Here is an 18,542-nt window from a genome sequence, read left to right as displayed (position 1 = left end):
TGGAAAATTATTGCATGGGTTCAATGCATAAAAGTTCTACACACATTGTACTGTCCTTTAGTATAAAACTGACTGTACATGCTTTAAGTTTTGTACAATTAAAAATAATGGTTTAAATTATGATATTAATATAAATGTACATGATATATACAGTCTGATACACGTATACGTCTTCTAGATTATTATTATATTCAAATGTTTTAATGCCTATTAACAAATTGTTTGGTTCCAGTTACCCGACCCCACCTAGTTTTTCACTGCCAGCTCTAAACTTTTTTTACATATAAATTTGAGAAAAAAATAATGAAATCGCAAAAATTGTGAAGTCTTGCGAGAAATAGTGGATAAGGAAACTGACATCAACTTAAAAAGACAATATAAAACTGTTCTTCCAATATGTAATGGCTGTACATCTGATGGGAAGAAACCGATTACACAGAGACCATATGGAAAACAACAGAAAACTCAACTACCTGAACTAGACTCACTCAGGAAAATAATTTCAAAAAAAATATCTACCTAAACTTGAGCGTAATCAGCACAAAATATGTACCTACATGTACCCCACATATTGTAAACTTGATCGTGGTCAGCACAACACAATTTTTTTCAGGCCTTAGGTCCATCCATGTATTTGATGATGAATGAAGGATCACTGTGGTATACACACATCAGATTCTGTCTTTTTGTATGCACATGTCGTAAGTATTAAGTGATTGTCTATGTGTATGTGCATACAAGTGTTCTGTTCCCTAAAGTCCTTAAGTAAAGCCAATATGTTGTTCCACTGACCCATGAAATGATTATTTTAGTTCACATTTCCCTCACTATGTGGTTTACATCTCACAAGCAAAAACAACACTTTTTAAAACATTTTAACTCATAACATGATTTATGATAGGTAGACTAGTGCATATGTACCTCATTCTGAACATAAAGTATACATACAATACATATGTATGTACATTAACATTGTACATGTATACTGGAGTGTCTTTATTTCTCTATTTACATCTGTGTTGATCTGTATATGCACACATGTGAGACATGGATATATCTCACTGTGTTTTTCAGGGTGTATTCACATAGAATGTACCATTTGAAATCTGCTGAGTCATGAAATCAAACTAACAATTGACAACTGATAAATTGTGCCTTAGCTTGAATGACTGTAAAGACAAACCAGTCACTTTTCATCAGTTTACTTAATGATGTCTTTCTATAGCACTGATTCTCCTCCTCTCTACTGGTTATTGTATAGGTCAACTTGATTATCTGTTTTCCTACAATATTCTATTCCCCAAATGAATTGGATGCGTGCTTAGTTGATCAGATACACTTCTCCATGGACTACCAGGCAAGTATTACAGTTCCTTGTCCATACATTAAGAGCTTCCTGCTACATAGTCAGTACACATTTCCATTTGGAAAATTTCCAATTATGTTAAAAAGAAAATTGCAGGTGACAAGTGCAGGTCACACTGCTGTTCTATTTCACAGTAGCAATTCATTTTTTAATTCTATTTTGTATAAAATGTTATATGCACATGACACAGATACAGATACAGATACAGATACAGATACAGATACAGATACAGATACAGATACAGATACAGATACAGATAGATACAGATACACAGATACAGATACAGATACAGATACAGATACAGAGACAGATACACAGACAGATACACAGACAGATGTCCACCCATCCACATACAATATATACCCATACAAACACACAAAACACTACACAACACATCACACACAATGTATACATGCACATACACACATACATGTATATACATACATAAGCACACGTACACATATAGAAACACACTGCTGCAAGCCAAATTGTGAATATTATTAGAGTTAACATGTGTATAATCTATCAAACACTGTCTGCTAATGATGCTGTAATAACTAGGAATGAATGTACATTTCACCAGACGTTCCTCTCACAGTTTTCACTCAGACTGGAAAAATTATTGACACTTAACAACTGATAGCATTTATTTTTCACATTATTATTGGGTCACGCCATCTGAGATTTGGCAATTCAATAAATCAAAATGCAAAAAAAAACAAAAAACCATTATTCATGACACAAATATCTGTATGTCAGCATCTCACAAGATTTTACGATTCATACCTTGTTTGCGATAATAGCAATCCAGGCCTGCACTGACCTATTTGCATAAAGTATATAAAATAAATGTATGTGGGTTTTATAGAGGGGATTTTATACAGCTATGAATTATTGTTTACCTTCCTCAGTTGAGGTCACACTATACAAGACAATTTATGAATTAGATTTTCAATTAATACCACTAACAGAAAGCACTGGGAGGACATTTACTTACAATAACATTTCTTTACTAAAGGCCATAAAAAATATCTAATCTGCTCTGCAGTAGGATGCCATCAGACATAATTCCCAAAGTAGCTGCCTCCACTTAGATTTGACTCTGATACAAATAAATTTGATTTGTTATGGGAATGAGGATTGACTAATACTTCCTGTCTATCTACCAACTAACAGTCATTCTTACTTTAAAACAAATACACCCATGATAAGGGATTCTTTAACATTATCATGTACATACAGAAAGCAAAATCCACTTGCTGAAATCTACCTACAAGTCCAAAAATGCAAATAAATTTGATATGTTGAGGGCCCATTAATACTTGTTTATCTACCAACTAAAAGACATTCGTTTTTTAAAGTGGAAAGCCATCGTAGGAAATAAAAGTATTTTTTGTAAACTTTGTTTTCTGCAGTATTATTTTATGATAATACATGTACATTTTCTGTAATCAAAGAGAAACACAGTTGAGCCCACACAATTCCTTATTTATTGTTCAGTGGAAGCCCTTCCCCGTCAATTCTCCCTCTCATGGGTGTCAATAGACATGTATATGTAATTATAACACAACATACCGGTACATACGTATATATTCATGAATTCTAAGGGATGATTACTATGAAAGAAATGATTTCAAACTTAAATGAAACCATAACAAATAATCACAGACAATCCATGCAATCCACTAACAATGAAAACAGAAATGTCACATTGCTACAAAATGTATATATACTACTGCCAATAGTCATGTATTTTCTCAATTGTACACTACTTTTATTTTGTTTTTTAATTAGTGAATACAAATCATTGCTATGCCTGCACTTTATTGCTTCCACACTCAATTTCCCAACCATTTATTATACATTGAACCAAAACCACTGATTGAACAAATCTGTCACTGAACAGTAAACAAGAACAGCTAATAAAAACCATTTCATAGTCAGAAATGTGCAAGGTAAAGAATAAACAGAGTTTGAAAGGATTGCATTCCATTCTCAAGGCAACTGGCAAAAATATGTTCATCAAATATGATGAACTTAAGTTATCTATATCTCTTTATCAAGCCAATTTTGTATTCTGACTGTGTGTGATAATATGAGATGATCCCTAATCTTCAGTAAGCTTTTAGTCAAAGACTGTCAATACCATTACCCTGGCTGATCAAGGGACTGCAGAAAACAAAAACCATCATGGATGCAAGAGACATCAACATTTTCTCAAAAAAAAATTGATTTCAATGCTAAAAGTTAAACTATGTGTGTCTGCCTAGTTTGTACCCCTCACATTTTATTGAATGCTTATATTTATAGAAAGTGTGTTGGGCTATCAAGGACAATACATTAGTAGATATACATTTGCAATAAGAGAAAGATATGCAGTGATAAACCTGAACTATTTCCCTATATAACTTATAAGTGACATATAAAAGGTTTATACTTTATCAAACTTTACATCTAATCTCGGCAGCATCATCAAAATGTGGAGTTTACTATGACGATTACTCAAACAACATCTGTAAGGTCACAATAGTCCATGTATAACTTACTGGTTATTTATCAACACACAACTCATACTAGTACCAACTAGTGCTGTACTTTGGTGACAATTGCTGGTTTTTTTATCCATCATACAGTTGGTGATTAATGACAAATGCTGGTGTTTTTTATCCATCATACAGTTGGTGATTAATGACAAATGCTGGTGTTTTTTATCCATCATACAGTTGGTGATTAATGACAAATGCTGGTTTTTTTATCCATCATACAGTTGGTGATTAATGACAAATGCTGGTGTTTTTTATCCATCATACAGTTGGTGATTAATGACAAATGCTGGTTTTTTTATCCATCATACAGTTGCCATGGTGATTAATGACAATTGTTGTCAGACTTTGATTTCTACATAATTGTTTCAAGACGATAAGACTGATAAATTAAAACTAAGTGACTAATTTTTGGACATTCTATAAATTTCAGTAAAATAAGTGATGAATTACATTAAACTAGAGTTGGATTTTGTAATTATGTAGTTTATGGTAAGGTTAATATATATGAAGAGTTGGTCATTAATTGAAAAATGTATCATTTTCTGTTTTTGATATATTTTTATTGATTTCTATATCCAAAACAGTATCTCACTACCATGGCAACAGAAATAATAATGATTCATAGTATATCCTCAAATGAAAGACAAAATCTGATTTTTTTGTTGGTCAAGATGATAAAAATAATTTTTTTTCTGTGAGTCATCACAATGTACACGGTAACAGAACCTCAAATTTTGGTTCATGACAACAAATTGCTGTGTGCACATAAAATTCACCTACAATCAAATCTTGTCAAATTCTAATAGTTATCAGTACTTACAATAAAAAGATTATAACCTTTGCAAACACAAATGAATTTGACCTTGGGACTAGGCTGCCATAAAAATGATAATGTGAACATAACCTACTACCAATTCTATCTCCTAAAACCTTTCCTCCCCATTTAGTTTGACCTTTGTTGACCTTTGCAAGTACTTAATAAATAGCATAAAGTATTATTAGTGTCATTAACTTTGATACTATCTTAGAGTAATCATTGAAATCACTAGACATTACATTTCAGGTAAAGCTGTGTCTGCTATCCACAACTGACATTTTATTCTCTTAAGGGATGATCGAACAACCGTCACACAAGTTCAATAAACAAACTTCGTCTATTTAGGACAAACCTCCTACAATGTCTGCTATAGACACTAATGATATAGAGAGACAATCTATCTAAATTAGTGTGCATAGCCAGGCCCAAGCAAATGTGAAATAAATAAATTCTAAGATGTGAATAAATTAAGATTTGTTCATGACATGATGATTCCCTGAGTAATATGCAAATTAGGGCTAAAAATGTGTCTTTTTGGTCAAAAACCTATAATTCCAAAACTACTGAGCAGATTGGGCTAAAATTTAAGAGGGATGCATCTGTTCGGTGTATAGATGAAGAAAGATTAAGCATATAATGATCCCATCAGTAATATGTAAAAATGTGAATTTTGGTCAAAAATTTATATCTCAAAAAGTACTTGAACAATAAGACTGAAACTTGGTGAGATGTTTCTAGAAGTGTTATTCTGCAGATTTTCTTCAAAATATTTTGACACAATTGGCCCTAGCAACCATGACCACGCCCTTAGCAACAACCGAATGGCAGTATATTTTGCTCAAACAACATTATCTGGTAGGCAAGTGAGTAAACATTCAAAAAATGTATGCAAATATCCCTAGCAACCATGACCACACCCATAGCAACAACCAAACGGCCGTGTATTTCAGAAAGATAACAGGGATTAATAGACAATTGAACAAACATTCAAAAAATGCATGTAAATTTGCCTAGCAACAAGACCAAATAATCATGTATATTGCAAAGATAACAGGAATTGAAAGACAAATGAATAAACATTCAATAAATGTATGCAAATGTGCCTAGCAATAAGAACACGCCCATAGCAACAGCCAAATGATCACATATATTGCAAAGATAACATCAGGAATTCATACACAAGTGAACAAAAACATTCAAAAATGTATGCAAATATATCTAGCAATATGACCACGCCCATAGCAATAGCCAAATGATTGCGTATTTCGCAAAGATAGCAACATGGTTGGATAGGCAACTGGATAGTTATTCAGCAAATGAACACCTATTGTTAGCATGGACTAGCATATGGATAAACATTTTTAAAAACTGTACAGTTGTGCTACAACACCATTGGCGGTATTTTTCATAAAAAGTTTTGATGAAAGTATTTTCAATAGCAGCTGTAAAAGCTACTATGAAAGCTTGCTGCTTATCCTTTTAATATAGAAAAACACACTTGAGGTTCACCATCTTGTTTTCAAACAAATTGACGACAATATTTTATTTTCACACTGAGTGTAATATAACACAGTGTGTATGTTTGGCATAATTATCATAGTCCTACAACATGATACCTAACATACGGGTTCCCTATCATTGTGTTTGCTTTTGGGACATGGATGAAGGAGAATCGATGAGATGGAGGATCAATTGAGGTTGAAGAAGGAGGAAATCATTTTCCATCTCAGAACGCTGGAACCCAACGGAATTAATAGATTATTTACATCATTCCCTAACATCTAACTATGCTTATTCTATCTTTCTGGTGTGTTCTATATGGTTCTTTTCATGCACGTGCTCTTTAGATCTTTCTTCGCGTATTTTACCATTTATTAGAACTTGTGGTATTTCATTCTATGTCATAACATACAGATATATTGTCAGGTGATCACCTACTCATACCTTGCCTAGGTATCCTTTGTGAGAATATTCACTCGAAATGACAGGATTAAATTTCTTTATCAGGACTGTTATACTCATTACTTTTGCATTCCTATGGATGGTAAGTACATGTACTTGGATAAATTCACTTGCATTTCCCAGTTATTTTTCAAGGTTTGCATCCAAGTGTTTTGTTAAGAGTAGTAAGTAGGTAAAATCTACCCAAGTTTATACCTGGTAATTTTACTAGTTCTTTACCAGTGTATATTGGATATGGGTGGTAAGTAGGTAAAATCTAGTCTATACTCAGTGATCATCGTGGTCGAAACCTTCGTTTGCGTGTCTAGGACCGTATGGTTGTATATTTAGACGATGTACGTATTGACCTCCTTGATACCACATTTCAATAGGTCGCCTCGCATCAAAATCCTGTATCGTGGGGCCGTCGAGGGCAATTCTCATCAGGTTACACATAGTTTCCGTATTCAGAGCAGCCCTCCAATCAGAGTTCAGACTTGATTCGTCCCATCATGGAAGTATAACCCATACTTCCATGGTCCAATCAATGAGAAGCCCCTCTCTCGCACTCTGACATGTGGATAGGAATTAACAGTGTGATTTTGACGAGCCATAAAACACTTCTGTACTCTCGCGGGTTTTGGCGGAGGTTGGAAAAATCCCAGTTATGACAAAAACATTGATTCTGACATTGTACTTGAAAATACATTCTTGTGTAAACCATCCTAGTAACATGACTGAGGGCATGAACATAAATATTTCTGAGTGAGTGAGTGAGTGAGTGAGTGAGTGAGTGAGTGAGTGAGTGAGTGAGTGAGTGAGTGAGTGAGTGAGTGAGTGAGTGAGTGAGTGAGTGAGTGAGTGAGTGAGTGAGTGAGTGAGTGAGTGAGTGAGTGAGTGAGTGAGTGAGTGAGTGAGTGAGTGAGTGAGTGAGTGAGTGAGTGAGTGAGTGAGTGAGTGAGTGAGTGAGTGAGTGAGTGAGTGAGTGAGTGAGTGAGTGAGTGAGTGAGAACAAAAAAGTAACTCGCCCATTTCAGAACTAATATCTGTCATCTCTTTCATCTCCATTCTTTAGATTCACATGCTGAAAGGTATCTGTACATGAATGATGGACGAGACCTATCACCCCTAAATCTCTATAAGGAAGACCATAGCTTAGATAGATAATACCAGGAATATTCCAAACATGTTACATACAGGGGTAGACAGATCATTTGAGACTATGTAATGACAGGTGATGATATCAGATGGGTTTCAGATCATGACCTTCTAAATCACTATATGCTATATCATATCCATCTATATTACTATTGGTATAATGAGAGTGATGAAAACATCTCTTATACTGTGTATTGAATTTGATATGAGATGTCGTCTATTATTGAATACATAGTATACCAAGTTGTGTAAATCCATATGTAAGTGTATTTGAGTGCTCATCATCAATCTATTGTTCATCAATAGCCTTGTCTACAGATATTGGCATCAGTAGTTTTACAACCTTAAATTACCCAGTCATTTTACCACAACTTTCCATTCATGTTTTTGGTAGGTTGTAAGTACATAAAATCTACCTGAGTTCCCTGGTCTTTTACCAGGGTTACTATACCCAGATTTTGTCAAAGTTGTACATGTTTTACAAGATTCCCTACAAGTGTGGTATGACATGATATAAATAATTGTATGATATTCCTACAAGTGTGGTATGACATGATATAAATAATTGTATGATATCCCTCCTTAACTGTTAGTGTTAGTTGCGACATTAAAACTTAGCAGCAAACAGAAAATTGAACTATGAACTTTCATGAACTTAAGTATAACAACATGTGTTACATAGATTTAGGTTTATACCAGTAAATTTATACAATATATGGAAATACTCCTGTGTGTTACAGTGAATGCCTGTAAAGCAGCTGCTCTGACTATTTCTATCAAAGAAAGATAAGCGTTTATAATGGAAAGGAAATTGCCTCAAAACTACAAACATAACATCATTAAATAGGGGAAAAGTATATGTGAGAGAATCTATTTCTAGAAGATCTAGTAATGAATGGATCCAAGTATGATGAGGAAAAGTAGAACTACTACATAACTGTCACTATCTCTGACAGAAAGCAATCTATATCATGGCTGCAATCTTTTATAATACAATCATTTCAAAGAAACTAGGGGCTTACTAAGGTGGTTTCCATTCATCCATTCACTATATCACTACAACCACATTCAATGACAAGTTCATGACTAATAGTCATCATAATATTTAACAGGAAAAATTACATTTAATTTAGTGTATAGAATCAATACTAAATAATGTCAGTAACACAGTAATTGTTTGTTATAGATGTGATAATGTAGTAACAACCACAGATACTTAATAATGTCAGTAACACATTAATTGTTTGTTATAGATGTGATAATGTAGTAACAACCACAGATACTTAATAATGTCAGTAACACAGTAATTGTTTGTTATAGATGTGATAATGTAGTAACAACCACAGATACTTAATAATGTCAGTAACACAGTAATTGTTTGTTATAGATGTGATAATGTAGTAACAACCACAGATACTTAATAATGTCAGTAACACAGTAATTGTTTGTTATAGATGTGATAATGTAGTAACAACCACAGATACTTAATAATGTCAGTAACACAGTCCTACATATGGAGAAATGGATATCTTGTCTTTGTATGCCTTGCATTGTATTAATTTATCAATGTTACATGTCAACTTTACTAACTCCACCATCATTATCATACCATGTGTGAGCCAAGTTGAACAAAAACTATGCAATACATACTCTGGTCGTTTTATGTCATGACAGCATGTGTCTATGTCACAACAATGCATATCTATTCCACCGGTTCTGTTTTGCTCAAAATATAAGTCAAACCATTCCAAATTGAAATTACTTTCCCCGATTTTTTCATTTATAAATAATTATTTTGTTCTCCAATATTTTCCTTCATTCAACCAGAAAATACTATGACTAAGTGTTGTCAATACTCGTCTAGCGAAAGTGTACCAGACACCATCTTGAAATGTTGTAATGTACATTTCACTACATAGTACAAGACATTAATCAGTCTGCCTAGACAGTCTTTTTTTCTGATAACACTGATATTGATATACACTTAACTGGTTCATTTAGTTTTAGCAATTACCATTTGAGCCCATCAGATCAATGGTCATTGTCAAAGGTCAGTTTGAAACAGAAAACTCACACATCTATACATGTATCTAAAGAAGCAACCTACAGTTTGAAATAGCTCCACTGTTCACATAAATGGTACACAAGATGGACCAGGTGAACCTCAAATGTTCTATTAGTTGAGAATTTCTAGAAACAGTTCAACTGTGTTATAATTAAGAATAGCCATGATAGTAGTTCATCATTCTTGGTTAATCTCACCTATAAACCTGGTCAAAAACATTCCTACAAAACACGCACCCCATCATAATTTGCTTATGACCTTGGAAGAAAATTTCTTCATTCTTTGACTACTGAAAATTGTTCACTGCTTTGGTTGTCATTCTTTATGGTAGAATAGAGATTTTGATACACACTGTACGACAAATTCTGACGATAGGGCAAGTTGTATTCTATGGCTCTATAGTAAGTTACACTCTGGGATTTTCGTCCTACGTACCAACTGGGATTTTTGTCAGAAAAGTACATACTTTATTCAATAGTCGTAACATTTCTGACGTTTACATGAGGGTCTATGCATTCATCATCCATGTCAAAATGAACACACAAGTTGTTAACGGGTTCCCCGATCAATTTACCGGAGCAGAGTTCCCACCGGCCCCCACAGCGGTACAAGTGTGGCCATGATCAAAGTGAAACTGTACAATGGAAAACATACCAAATGCTTTGAAAAATGATGTTTTAACTAATAAAGAAGGCAAACCTGCTTCACATCATGAAACATCTTCAGTATGATTGTAATTTTTCTTGGAAAACAATGTGTTGTCTAATTGTATGTTTTGCTTTCTAGCATGGTACTGAGAGTCAATTGTTTTTATTTTGATCATAGACATCTATATGTTTACATGTCAACAATATTTGATCTGAGTTCGCATGAGAGTTCAAGTGTCAATATTGCAAGTCATCTATTACATTGGATGATTCTGTCAGTAGGATAGCAAACTTTTCCATCGAAATATTGCGCATTGTGTGGTTTGTAGATTTATGCAAGACTATATTGAATTCAGACAGATTCACACATTTGAAAGTTATTTCCATGACAATAGAGTAATGTTTACCTGAGGCTATGATCGAACAATGGGAGAAGATTTGTTATGAATCTGTCTTGTTACTTGTCTGTGCTTAAATGTTTATCCAAATGCCTACCCATCCTGATTTTTATCTTTGCAATATACACTGTCATTTGACTGTTGCTATGGGCTTGGTCACATTGCTAGGCATATTTGCATACATTTTTTAATGTTTCATTTACTTGCCCACCCAACAAAGTTATCATCTTCACAATATGTACCACCATTTGGATGTTGCTATGGGCAATATATGCTAGTAGACCCTGAATATGAAGGTCAAGATCATGGGTTTGTGTCTTATCAGAAAGGTTACCTCTGACAATATTGGTGTAAACAATTGAATGGTATCTTTATGGACAAAACTTCCCAATAGTAAGCTCATTAACAATGTGGGAATAAACTTTTGAATGGTGCCTATATGTATTATACTTTATGGGGTAGAAGGTAGAATGTCAATAATCTATTTTTGAATAATAGTTTTGTTGATACATGTAAAAGACAATTAATAGTTATATGGGTTTGTAGAGTAATGTCAATTGTATTGGAGAATATATTATTAATGGTGCCAAGAATCAATAGGACAGTACAATATAGTTACTTTGGAATGGTAAATTTGAAACAAATCTGATGTTTTGACCATCTAAAATACTGTCAAATAATAATAATAAATAATAAGCACTTACAGAGTGCCATATATCCAGAAATATGATGATTAAACTAGAAAAAAAGCAATAGTATCCAAGTTAAAATGGCAAGAGATGCATATTAAAAACAAAATAAGGTCCAATAGATGGTGAACAAGTTAATACCAACTTATTTATAGGCCATAGGCCTGTTTAAAAAGGTGAGTTTTAACATTGGACTTAAAAGAAGTCACTGTTTTACATTTCCGTGTATCTAGAGGCAAGGTATTTGCAACAGCTCGGAAGGTCAGGAGAAGAATGTTAAATTCAGTCCTAAATACTCACAAAACAAATAAAACACATTACCTTAAAATTTCATATTCTTTGTGAGATATTAAAACCAGACAAGGTTTTCAACAAATGCAAATGGATGAAGTAAACACTTAACACTTTTTTTTTTAAATCATGATCTTTTCAAAAACAAGTGGATACAATCTAAAGTGTGTACATATTCTATGGTAGCGGAATAGAAATTAATACTTGACTTGACTAGTAGTACATGGACTAGTAGTCTTGCTGCTAGATGTTTGGGCTTTCTTTCGATACTATAAGTGAACGAAGTTCGCAGTGAGGGCTTGCCGAAACAGTCTAGCAAATGTCATTTTCAGACCGAACATTCCATTGAGATTACATTAAGCGGTGGGTTGGGCCATGTATGCATATATATACTTTTAATTAATATATTCAATCTCTGCATGCAGGTGTTGACAAACACACTTATGTCATTACTATGTCTTATCGGTTTATGATAATTGTGAGTTTGATGAGTGTGTAGACGTTGTCATTCACACATTTCAGTTAACGCATTGGTGGTTATTTTTACAAGCCCCTCTTAAGATGAATATAAAAAATTAGCTATTGTCTTCTGTTTGTGCTTGTCGCTAATGCAGTTCTCTGATTGGCAGTTATTTATATCCTGATGACATTTGCTAGACCTTGGATGTTCCATCCTCGATAGCGATGTTCGGTCGTGTGTCGTATTTTATCGGAAGAACATCCAAGGTCTAGCAGATAGACTAATGGACTTGTAGCAAAGTTACCTTCCTGGAATCTAATTTTTGACACGACTACATAGCTGTCATCCAAATAACTCAGATGTCATCAGTATCAATTATAACAACATCTGAGAGATTCAGAAAAAAGCTGCAGTCATTTCAAACTTAGATTCCAATAAGGTAACTTTACTAACATTCTATGATGGTGGCCCTCTCAAACAGCCTCATATTTAGTGTCTCACTTTTGATAACATGCGTACCTATTCCGAGTTCTTGATCTCTGCTATTAATGTTAATGATGTGAAAGGATGTTTAATGCACACAACTATTTATACACTAGAAGACACATGCAAGTGGTTACAAGATTTGGATTATATCCACCGAGTTCTACATGTACTCAATTACTCGTTCTCTCAGTGATTTAAGCAGTCAAGTCAGTAGGGTGCCCTCTGTGGCACACAGGACTATGATCAATAAATAATATACTTTTTTTAAGTAACAGGATAAAATATAATCTGCATTTGAATGTAAACAATGTTCCTAGGCAAAATGGTCATTTTTACAACAAATATGGCCACCATTTTGTCATAGGTGTAGTCTATACTACACTAAGTGTAAGACATTTGTGCTAGGTTTGGTTTGAGTAATCTTGTATGTTAGAGATATGGCTGGCCATGGACAGACATTAAATAGATGGAAACAAAGACTGACATGGGTCATTCCTATAGCCCCCCTCTAAGCAGTGCTTGCTCCTGGATAATGTTAAATGAATTTCCTAGATTTCATCAACCCGATTCAAAATGGCTGCTATAGAAATTTTGTTCATGGTACAACTGAAGAATACATAAATTGTACATCCAAGTGCCTCATTTTCCACCCCCTAACATTCTTCCTTATTAAATATCTCTTAAATTTCATTTCCGTTACATGTATGACATACTTGATCATGCACCAGATAATTTAGTTTCCCACTGGTGTTTCTTTCTGAATACATATCTTGATAATCTAACATGACCTACATGATGACAGCTGTGAGTTTCCATCAATCAATACTAGATTGACATAAGATACAATAACCCTGACATGCTGTACTCTCTCTCTCCCCGCATGTCTGTCTCTGCTGGTTCACTTACTTTACAAAGTCTTCTCTGTCTCTCTCTCTGTCTCTCTGTCTCTCTCTCTCTCTGTCTCTCTGTCTGTCTCTCTGTCTGTCTCTGTCTCTGTCTCTCTCTCTCTCTCTCTCTCTCTCTCTCTCTCTCTCTCTCTCTCTCTCTCTCTCTCTCTCTCTCTCTCTCTCTCTCTCTCTCTCTCTCTCTCTCTCTCTCTCTCTCTCTCTCTCTCTCTCTCTCTCTCTCTCTCTCTCTCTCTCTCTCTCTCTCTCGTTCTCTGTATCAGCTAATATCCATCACTCATGAACACAAAACCAAATGATTAAGTTAAGTTTTCCTGAAAAGCTAGTTTTATAAATATGCAATGAGTGGTACAAAATAGAATAGAAATGAAATCCTTATTGTACATACAAGTAATAAATTGATAAATATTGACAGCTGCCATTTTCATTTCAACTCATGTCTTCCCTTTTAATCGACCTTCTTGACAACTACCACACAGACATTGCCATTGTCAGTTTATTAATAAGATGCTTTCAGACCTTCAAATACATGCATTCTCTCAAGCTTCAATATTATTGTTGTCATGGGGGTATTTCACTATTGCCATGAAATTCCTAATCTACTGGACTTTCCAGGTAAATATACGAATATAGCAACACTTTGCTTTCAAAATTTAAAATGGTGCTCTCAACACAATACCATATCGCCTACAAATAGTACATTTAATTTTGATAAACTCTGATAAACTCTGTTGTAACTGTGAAGTTGCAGCAAAACAGACTTACAATTTCAATATTAACATAAATTAAAATAAAATAAAATAAAATAAAATAAAATAAATCCATTTTAGAGAACCATGTGGATGCTTTGGCCATTGCCATGGTTACTACAGATTTCAGAAATGATGTTAAAACACTATTTCTTTTAAGATTTCTACTGCTTGTTTTCTTATAAAACAAAACATTTAAAACCTATAGCTTTCAAACATATACCATTTTTCTGTCCATAGTTTCAATAAATCCTGAATCCTAATTTCAAATCACTATTGTGCTGCATAATGTATCATATATACATAATACCAATATCAATAGGTACTGGGGATATTAATACACAAAAATTATAATTTTATATAATTTTTAATGAGTTAAATATTTAGAAATCATTCCATGTCTGTAACTTAGTTATCTGAAAATACTAAATACTAAATTATATGATGGCAGTTTCATTGAAGTCTAAATGCACTCATATCCTAACAGATACAAATGTAATGTCCTCTTTTTGACCCCTTTATTGACAGACTGTGTGAAAAAATGCAGCTTTTAATTTTCAGCATTTAAAAAAGATCTGATGACTTGTCAATCACTATTTTTTTTATCAAAATATTTCTATGATTCCCATCAAAATAAATCACAATATGTAAAAGAAACTACACGAGAAGAGATAGATATGTTGTTTTACTAGATGGAAATATCAAGTAGAAGATAGGGGTAAAATGATGCCAATGCACTGTGTATAGTACAGTGATGACCCAGTAAGTGGTATACACTGTACATCTACATGTAACTCGGGCAAATGTGTATACATGTACAGTGGTGAACTACACAAGGGTTAGATTATGTGTACAGTGGTGAATGGCATAACGTGTTAAATTATGTGTACAGAATTGAATGGCATAACTTGGGTTAGATTATGTGTACAGAATTCAATGGCATAACTTGGGTAGATTATGTGTACAGAATTGAATGGCATAACTTGGGTAGATTATGTGTACAGAATTGAATGGCATAACTTGGGTAGATTATGTGTACAGAATTGAATGGCATAACTAGGGTAGATTATGTGTACAGAATTGAATGGCATAACTAGGGTAGATTATGTGTACAGAATTGAATGGAAAACTAGGGTAGATTATGTTTTTAATTTAATTCACTTTGTACAGTGTATAGTCATATTTCAAAGTCTTTCCCACTTATTTAATTTGACTTTCATTACTGTTTGTTCTTAGACTACCATGGCTATCAATAAAATAAAATCCCTCACCCCTGCCCCAGCCATCCCTTCACATCATAACCGAAGTATGTCTCTTAGTATAGGTCTTTGAAAGCTTAGAATAACACTGATGGGTGACTTTCCAATCTAGCACACGTACCTATTAAAATGAATGCGTTAGGAGAATTGTCAATGAGCAAAATACACGCACAATACACACAGATGGCATATTGAAAAGGAAATGCTACCCAGAGAGTGCCTCCAAATCAAGTAACATTTTATATTGGAAGTACCACTTGGACTCATAGGTATTCTCTCTACAATAACTATTAATTATTTAAACTCTCCCATTTGTAGAAGTCACTGAACACCAAATAAACTGTGTTTCCCCATGAGAGGTGTACAACTAGTTTCACCACATGGCCCACATTTTTAAACAATTTTTAGGCTCATTTACTACACAAGGCTTTCACTGAAAGTGAATGTATCAAAACACATTATAAATTCACATGTATATCAAAGAATTTTAGTATTTATAAATATTATCAGAGAAAGAAATCTGCAAACTGAACAACAAGAGGGTTTCCTTTCTATCATGAATATGGTTAACAATATGGCAACCAGATAAATCTTTGCAAGTTGTGACATTTTTACTTTGTAATTATTCATACATAAACAAAGAAAAGATGAATAAGATCATTGTACATCTCACAGTTTAATCAAAACTAATATGGTCATCAGAAATCAGTTCAAAACAAATCAAAACAAATAAAATCAATTCAAATTAAATTAAATCAAATCAAATCAACTAAATAAGTTCATATCAAATCAACTAAATCAGTTCATATCAAATCAACTAAATCAGTTCATATCAAATCAACTAAATCAGTTCATATCAAATCAACTAAATCAGTTCACATCAAATCAACTAAATCAGTTCATATCAAATCAACTAAATCAGTTCACATCAAATCAACTAAATCAGTTCACATCAAATCAACTAAATCAGTTCACATCAAATCAACTAAATCAGTTCATATCAAATCAACTAAATCAGTTCATATCAAATCAACTAAATCAGTTCACATCAAATCAACTAAATCAGTTCACATCAAATCAACTAAATCAGTTCATATCAAATCAAATCAACTAAATCAGTTCACATCAAATCAAATCAACTAAATCAGTTCATATCAAATCAAATCAACTAAATCAGTTCACATCAAATCAACTAAATCAGTTCATATCAAATCAAATCAACTAAATCAGTTCATATCAAATCAAATCAAATCAAACATAGTTCAAATTATATCAAATTTTCTAACTAGTCTAATCACATACGCTCAACAAACAACTCAATCATAAAGTTATTTGAAAGTTCAGTGAAATATCTTCCAATTTATGACATCAAAACTAAGATGGTCATTTTAAATCTTCTATACTAAATCAACCCATTTTATCAACGCCTTGATTACTTTCCATGAATTGAATATAGTACATATAGTTTGACTTCAGCAAGCACTGTGCCATCAGATATAGTACATATAGTTTGAGTTCAGCAAGCACTGTGCCATCAGATATAGTACATCTAGTTTGAGTTCAGCAAGCACTGTGCCATCAGATATATCAAAACAAAACGCAAAATAAAAACAAAACAAAACAAAAACAAAAAACAAAACTACTCATTTGAAAGTCTTTCACAATAATTAAATCAAATTACGATATTGTTTTTAACACGATTACTTGTGCATATATTATTGACAGTTTAGTGAATAATTCCATCATAACATATCTCACATCAAAGTTCATAAATCATCAGGTAAGTGAGTATGGCCATGGAGGTGCTAGGCATATTAATCAGGTCATTTCTGTAACAGGAGTAGTCATCACTATGGTTACGTTGTAGTTTACCTGTTACTATTGGAATGGTTATGGTTACTAGGTGTATTGATTAACCTCACTGTGGTTATGTTGAAGGTTGGCTGTTGGTATCAGCAAGAATGATGGTATATTTGTATTTATTTTGGGAATGCTCATTAATTCAATGACCTACTAATTTGGTTACATGGCAGAAATACTACCTGTAGTTTGACTGTTGTTATGGGAGTGGTCATGGTTGCTAGGCATCAATTTGCAAATTCGACCTCAACTTAAGCAGTCGTTTCTGATCAAGGCAGTAAGTAGCTAAAAAAATGCTAGTAGCTAGTAAAATGTACCCATGTTCAATAAGTATTTTATCATGTTCCAGAACAAAATTATGGTACAAGGTATAGAAATCTATGCAAATATAACTTACCAGATTTCCCTAATCTGTTACCAGGGTTCCAAAACCTTGGCTGAAACAGTGGCTGCCCAGAAAATCTAACTGAAGTGGTCAGAGATTTGCTAACAAAAGTGTCTTGAGTTTTTAATATATGAATATACGGTATACCTAACATATGGGACACACTAACTTCTCAACTCCCTAACCTAACATATGGGACACACTAACTTCTCAACTCCCTAACCTAACATATGGGACACACTAACTTCTCAACTCCCTAACCAAACATAGGGGACACACTAACTTCTCAACTCCCTCACCTAACATATGGGACACACTAACTTCTCAACTCCCTAACCTAACATATGGGACACACTAACTTCTCAACTCCCTAACCTAACATATGGGACGCACTAACTTCTCAACTCCCTAACCTAACATAGGGGACACACTAACTTCTCAACTCCCTAACCTAACATATGGGACACACTAACTTCTCAACTCCCTAACCTAACATAGGGGACACACTAACTTCTCAACT

General features: G+C 33.7%; 1 protein-coding gene across 3 annotated transcripts in view; it reads right to left on the bottom strand.

Moving 5' to 3' along the window:
* The window catches only part of LOC144432929 (syntaxin-binding protein 5-like), a 162,923-nt gene that overhangs the window by 86,340 nt on the left and 58,041 nt on the right, over positions 1 to 18,542 (bottom strand). The window lies entirely within an intron of this gene.

Source organism: Glandiceps talaboti, chromosome 3 (assembly GCF_964340395.1).
Source record: "Glandiceps talaboti chromosome 3, keGlaTala1.1, whole genome shotgun sequence".
Classification (NCBI taxonomy): domain Eukaryota; kingdom Metazoa; phylum Hemichordata; class Enteropneusta; family Spengelidae; genus Glandiceps; species Glandiceps talaboti.
The sequence above is the reverse complement of the archived record's forward strand: the minus strand, read 5'-3'. Positions and strand labels throughout refer to the sequence as shown.